A 7312-nucleotide genomic window follows, 5' to 3' on the forward strand; every position below is an offset into this window, starting at 1 on the left:
ACTTCGTTGGAAGACAGAAGAGTTAGGGGGGACATGATCACCACATTCAAGATCCTCAAGGGAATCGACAGGGTTGATAAAGACAGGCTGTTTAATACAAGCGGCACACGCACTAGGGGACACATGTGGAAACTGAGTGCCCAAATGAGCCACAGAGATATTAGAAAGAACTTTTTTAGTGTCAGAGTGGTTGACAAATGGAATGCATTAGGAAGTGATGTGGTGGAGGCTGACTCCATACACAGTTTCAAGTGTAGATATGATAGAGCCCAATGGGCTCAGGAACCTGTACACCTGTTGATTGACAGTTGAGAGGCAGGACCAAAGAGGCAAAGCTCAACTCCCGCAAGCACAACTAGGTGAGTACAACTAGGTGAGTACATGTAAAATGTGCAGTGAGTCGCAGAGGGGGAATTGTAATCAGTAAGCTAACGGTTCTCGCTGGGAGCAGCACGGCTGGCAGGCGGTGACGTCAGCCAAGTAGACCTCCCGTGCTGTGATGTCATGTCACCAGAGTCGCATAACACGAGGGAAAGAGCACTCATTGATAGCTCTTACATATATAATCACTCGGTATACCTAGGAAGAGTGGGTGCTTTGCTCTCTGATTGGTTAAGTCAAACAGAGGGAAGGCAGCGTGCTCCACACGTGCCTGAGCACGCCTGGGAAGTCTGCCTGGGGTCGTTGTGTTGGAGAGACATGCTATCTCGTGGCTCCTCCGAGCCATGAATCAGCACGGTCTATAGCGACCATTAAATAAAACTTTCGTTATCATGCCGTAACTGCGAATCCGTCTGGCAGGGTCAAGAGTCGCGGCGAGACGGTATTTTGATATTTATGAGAGTACTGAGAGTGTGTCAAACATGCGGTCTAGCAGGTGCAACTAGTCTGCACTTGTGATCCAATGTTTACTGTCAACATCTGAGGTCATCTGTTATATTGACCAAGATACCTGGCAGCAGTGGAAATGTGGAAGGCTATCCAGTGATTTGTAGAAGTCTCTGGTAGTAATTGAGTGAGAATTACCCCGCTCTTTGGGACAATGAATTCCACCTCGCCTAGTCATCCATTTCGTCACCCGCAATCCACCACACCTTTGTACGAGCCATCCCACTCGTGTGTACTAACCTAGTTGTGTTTGTGGGGGTTGAGCTCTGGCTCTTTGGACCCACTTCTCAACCGTCAATCAACAGGTGTACAGGTTCCTGAGCCTATTGGGCTCTATCATATCTACACTTGAAACTGTGTATGGAGTCAGCCTCCACCACATTATATCCTAATGCATTCCATTTGTCAACCACTCTGACACTAAAAATGTTCTTTCTAATATCTCTGTGGCTCATTTGGGCACTCAGTTTCCACCTGTGTCCCCTAGTGCCTGTGCCCCTTGTGTTAAATAGCCTGTCTTTATCAACCCTGTTGATTCCCTTGAGAATCTTGAATGTGGTGATCATGTCCCCCTAACTCTTCTGTCTTGCAACGAAGTGAGGTTTAATTCCCGTAGTCTCTCCTCGTAGAAACTCCTGAACAGAGACAGAGCTCCTGAACTGGTCCAATGAGGTGGTAGAGGTACTTGGAATCAAGATAGAAAATATGAATCTACTTATTATTTTAATATACAAACCGCCAGATGCAACAGTTGAGGAATTCACTGAACAGATCCACAAAATAGAGGTTTGCTAGGTTATCCTTGATAACCTAGCAAACCCAGTACCAGATATCATCTTCCTCGGAGACTTCAATCTACCCAGTTTAAAATGGAGAATAGTAAACAATAACATTATAGCAGGAAATCAACCTGGAAATAACCAACCACAGGTCAGAGAACTACTGAGATTCTGTGACAAATTCTCGCTCAGTCAGCAGATTACAGAACCAACTAGGAACGAGAACACGCTGGACCTGATATCACGAACAATGAGGAGCTAATCAGAGATATTACTGTCTCAGACACTACGTACTCGGACCACAAGCTCATTGAAGTGCAAACTAACATTAATAACGGTAGTCGGCCCAAGAGAAACAACAAATGAGAAGGGTTATTCAATAAATTCAATTTTAATAATAAGAGGATAAACTGGGAGAAAATAAACAGGGAACTTACAAACATTCAATGGGAAAATGTTCTAAGAAATAAAAATCCTACACAAGGAATAGAAAAACTGACTTCTGAAGCATATCAAGTCTGTCTGAAACATGTTCCTTTGAGGAAAGCCAGAAAGAGGTAAATGAAGAAAGAGAACGCAGACGACATTACAAAGGAAGGAAGAAGTTAACGGAAATGCTTAAGCAGACACGACTCTCCATACAAAGAAGAAATAATTTAAACAGGGAGATTGAAGAAATCGAACAGAAACTGAAGCATTCCTATCAGACTGAAGAAAGGTAACTAGAAAAGAAAGCAATTCAAGAAATAAAGAAAACCCTTAATATTTCTTCACATATGCTAAATCAAAAGCGAAAACCACTGCCATACTAAACATACTAGTTTACCTTGAAAAGCTTCATAGAAAACACCGACCTTACCTAACCTTCTTAGTATGTTAAGATAAGCATCTTATTGCTTCGTAATTACAATTATTACTTAACCTATTATAGGTATAGGCTAAGTAATAATTGTAATTACGAAGCAATTAAATGCTTGTCTTAACATACTAAGAAGGTTAGGTAAGGTCGGTGTTTTCTATGAAGCTTTTCAAGGTAAACTAGTATGTTTAGTATGTCACATATGCACGTATTTAATAAGTCAATATTGACTATACAAAAGTGCGAAAACGGGTTGGAAAAATGATAGGATGGATTACGAGAACCTTCAAGTCCAGAGATCCCATCACAATGGTTGTACTCTTCAAATCACTTGTGTTGTTCCGTCTTGAGTACTGCTCAGTACTCACTTCCCCCTTCAGGGCAGGAGAGATTGCTGAAATAGAGGGAATACAGAGAACATATATGGCACGCATAGACGAGATAAAGCACCTAAATTATTGGGATCGTCTCAAAGCTCTCCAAATGTACTCACTAGAAAGAAGACGAGAGAGATATCAAATAATATACACAAAGAAAATGCTGAAGGGACAGGTCCCAAATCTGCACAGTAAAATAACAACGTACTGGAGTGAACGACATGGAAGGAAATGCAGAATAGAGCCAGTGAAGAGCAGAGGTGCCATGGGCACAATCAGAGAACACTGTATGAACATCAGAGGTCTGTAACACCCATGATCCCCCCCCCCCCTTAGAGTTCACACCCAGGGAAGCCTTCTCCAAGAGGTCAGCCCAGATGACCTCCGGTTTATCTTGTATATTGATTAAAAATTCCTGGGTTAGTCTTAGTCAGCATAGTTTCAAGTATGTAATATTTCATGCAAGGAAATTAGACTCCAGATTCTTATGTGTAAACATCCCTGGATCTCCCCCTTTTGGCCAGGTCAGAGGTCAGTCACACACGTAATTAATAACTCCTCTCTTGAAGAGTGTATGGTGAATGTCAAACAAGCTTTTTGAAATATTTCTTGAGTGTTTGTACACTTTTGGTGGGTAGCAACAGCAGATCTCCCCCTCCCCCTGTGGGGGTTGTATATAGAGGGCCTGTAGGAACATAGGAGAGCAGAGTGCGATACACCGGGATCGAGAGCGGGTCTGTGAAGAACATCTCAGCCCGGGAGAGACAGAGGTCTTAAGGTAATGTGTGTGATCTCTGAGTTTTTGTTCCATGTCCAAATTTCTTAACTTTTTGCCAGTGTTAGAGTAGCATTTATAAGTGGTGATTGACATAATTTTGGTCTCAATAAACTTACGTGAAATTTCCCGTCTGTGTCAATTGTTGAATCCTCTTAGCCTTTTGGATATAGTGGCTGACAACCGTTTTCATAATTAATAACAGTCATAGAAAGTACTCTCCTAGTCAAGCAATGTTTCTTGCCTCGTTGCTTGATATAGTTTCAATGGTCAAAGGCAGATGGTGGCAGCGTATTTAATCCTTGTGTTAGCATTTCCTTATTGGCAGTGTACCTTTGGTTCCGGTGTAACCATCATATGTCAGCTCATAACAGTGTTATTAAGTGCAACCGATGAGGAAGTGTTACTCAGGATAGTTTAGTGTTCCATTATAGTGGTACACTTTAGGGTGGTATACAATAGAGTGGTGTTACAGGTCCACGGTTGTTCAACGTCCTACCAGCGAGCATCAGAAATATTGCAGGAACAACCGTGGACATCTTCAAGAGGAAACTAGATTGTTTCCTTCAAGGAGTGCCGGACCAAGCGGGCTGTGGTGGGTATGTGGGCCTGCAGGCCGCTCCAAGCAACAGCCTGGAGGACCAAACTCTCACAAGTCAAGGCTGGCCTCGGGCCGGGCTTGGGGAGTAGAAGAACTCCCAGAACCCCATCAACCAGGTATCAACCAGGTATCGTAGCTCATACCTTTCAGTCTGGTGGCAAACCTTTGAACCTTTTCTAGTTTAGTCTTATCCTTGACTAGATATGGACTCCATGCTGGAGCCGCATACTCCAGGATTGGTCTGACATATGTGGTATATAATGTTCTGAAAGATTCCTTACACCAGTTTCTAAAAGCCGTTCTTATGTTAGCCAACCTGGCATATGCTGCTGATGTTATCCTCTTGATATGAGCTTCAAGGGACAGGTCTGGCGTAATATAATCCCCCAGGTCTTTCTCTCTCTCTGACTCTTAAAGTATTTCATCGTCCAAATGATACCTTGTATCTGGTCTCCTGCTTCCTACCCCTAGCTTCATTACATTACATTTGCTTGGGTTAAACTCTAACAGCCATTTGTTCGACCATTCCTGCAGCTTGTCCAGGTCTTCTTGAAGCCTCAAGCTGTCCTCCTCTGTCTCAATCCTTCTCATAATTTTGGCGTCGTCAGCAAACATTGAAAGGAATGAGTCTATACCCTCTGGGAGATCATTTACGTATATCAGAAACAGGATAGGTCCGAGTACAGAGCCCTGTGGGACTCCACTGGTGACTTCACGCCATTCTGAGGTCTCACCCCTCACTGTAACTCTCTGCTTTCTATTGCTTAGGTACTCCCTTATCCACTGGAGCGCCCTACCAGTTACTCTTGCCTGTTTCTCCAGCTTATGCATCAACCTTTTATGGGGTACTGTATCAAAGGCTTTCTGACAGTCCAAAAAAATGCAGTCCGCCCATCCTTCTCTCTCTTGCTTAATCTTTGTCACCTGATCGTAGAATTCTATCAAGCCTGTAAGACAAGATTTACCCTCCCTGAACCCATGTTGATGGGTTGTCACGAAGTCTCTTCTCTCCAGATGTGTTACTAGGTTTTTTCTCACAATCTTCTCCATCACCTTGCATGGTATACAAGTTAAGGACACAGGCCTGTAGTTCAGTGCCTCATGTCTGTCACCCTTTGTGTATGTTGGTACTACATTAGCAGTCTTCCATATTTCTGGTAGGTCTTCCGTTTCCAGTGACCTACTATACACTATGGAGAGTTTCAAGCAAAGTGCTCCTGCACACTCTTTCAATACCCATGGCGAGATTCCGTCCGGCCCAACAGCTCTTCTCACATCCAGCTCCAATAGGTGCTTCTTGATCTCATCTCTTGTAATTATGAACCTTTCTAAGGTCACCTGGTTTCTTGCCACCTCTCCCAGTGCCGTGACTTCTCCCTGTTCTATTGTAAAGACCTCCTGGAGCCTCTTGTTGAGTTCTTCACACACCTCGTTGTCATTCTCTATGTACCTGTCCTCGCCCACCCTAAGTTTTATCACCTGTTCCTTCACTGTCTACCTCCTGATGTGACTGTGAAATAGCTTTGGTTCGGTCTTGGCTTTATTAGCTACATCATTTTCATACCTTTTCTCAGCTGCTCTTCTCACACTAACATACTTGTTCCTGGTTCTTTGGTATCTCTCTCTCTACTTTCTGGTGTTCTGTTATTACGGAAGTTCCTCCATGACCTTTTGTTCAGCTTCTTTGCTTTCATACATTCCCTATTAAACCACGGATTCTTCATTTGCTTCTCTTTTTTTCCTGTTGGGCTAAGACAAACCTGCTTACAGTCTCTTGACACTTTTGGGTGACATAGTCCATCATGTTTTGTACAGACTTGGTTCTGAGTTCTGTGTCCCAATGTATATCCCTTAAGAATTTATTCATCTCCTTATAGTTTCCTTTTCGGTACGCCAGCCCTTTGTTTCCCAGTTCTTTTTTGGGGGTGATAATTTCTATTTCAACCAGGTACTCAAAGCTCAATACACTATGATCACTCATAACCAAGGGGGCTTTCAACTTAACTTTCCTTATATCCGACTCATTTAGGGTAAATATCAGATCAAGCAAGGCTGGTTCATCCCCTCCTCTCATTTTTGTCAGTCCCTTGACGTGTTGACTTAGAAAGTTTCATGTTGCTACATCCAGCAGCTTTGCTCTCCATGTGTATAGTCCTCCATGTGGGTCTCTGTTCCCCCAATCTATCTTCCCATGGTTGAAGTCTCTCATGATTAGTATTCTGGATCCATTCCTGCTAGCCACAGAAGCTGCTCTCTCTATTATATTGATGGTGGCCAAGTTGTTTCTATCATATTTCTGTCTGGGTCTTCTGTCGTTCGGTGGGGGTTTATATATGACTTCTACTATAATTTTCTGTCCTCCAGTAACTATGGTGCCTGATATGTAATCACTGTACCTTCACAGTTCTGAATTACCATCTCTTCAAAACTCCAACCTTCTCTTATTAGCAAAGCTACACCACCTCCTCCTATCCCTTCCCTCTCTTTCCTCACTACATAGTAGCCCTGTGGAAACACTGCAATTGTTATGGTTTTCGTTAGCTTTGTTTCTGTGCGTGCTATTATGTCTGGGTTTTCTTCTAGTGCCCATTCTCTGGGTTCACTTGTTTTATTTGTAATCCCATTCATGTTAGTGTACATTGCCTTGAAGCTCACTTTCTTCTGTTCATTTTCTTGTCCCCTTCTTGGCGAGAATTCTGCCCATATGGAAAGCTGTTCCCTGGGTGAGAAGATCTGTGAGGTGGTTTGCAGGGTCTCAGAGGATTTTGAGGTGGGGGGTGGGGGTTAAAGGAAGGTTGACTCCTCTCTCACTACGCTTCTTCCTTGCCTCTGCTGCCCTGGCCATCTCCTCCTTCGTCCTGTCCCTCTGCAGGAATACTTTTTTGTATCCCTCCACATATTGCAGACGACTCTTCCTTTCGAGAATATCCTCCTTCGTTGCTTCGTTTGTAAACACCACCATTACAAGTCCATTTCTGTCCTTGTCGTACCAGCCCAATCTGAAAACCTACTCAATTTTTTGTTCAGCCCCTT

This window comes from Procambarus clarkii, chromosome 61, assembly GCF_040958095.1.
Source record: "Procambarus clarkii isolate CNS0578487 chromosome 61, FALCON_Pclarkii_2.0, whole genome shotgun sequence".
NCBI lineage: Eukaryota > Metazoa > Arthropoda > Malacostraca > Decapoda > Cambaridae > Procambarus > Procambarus clarkii.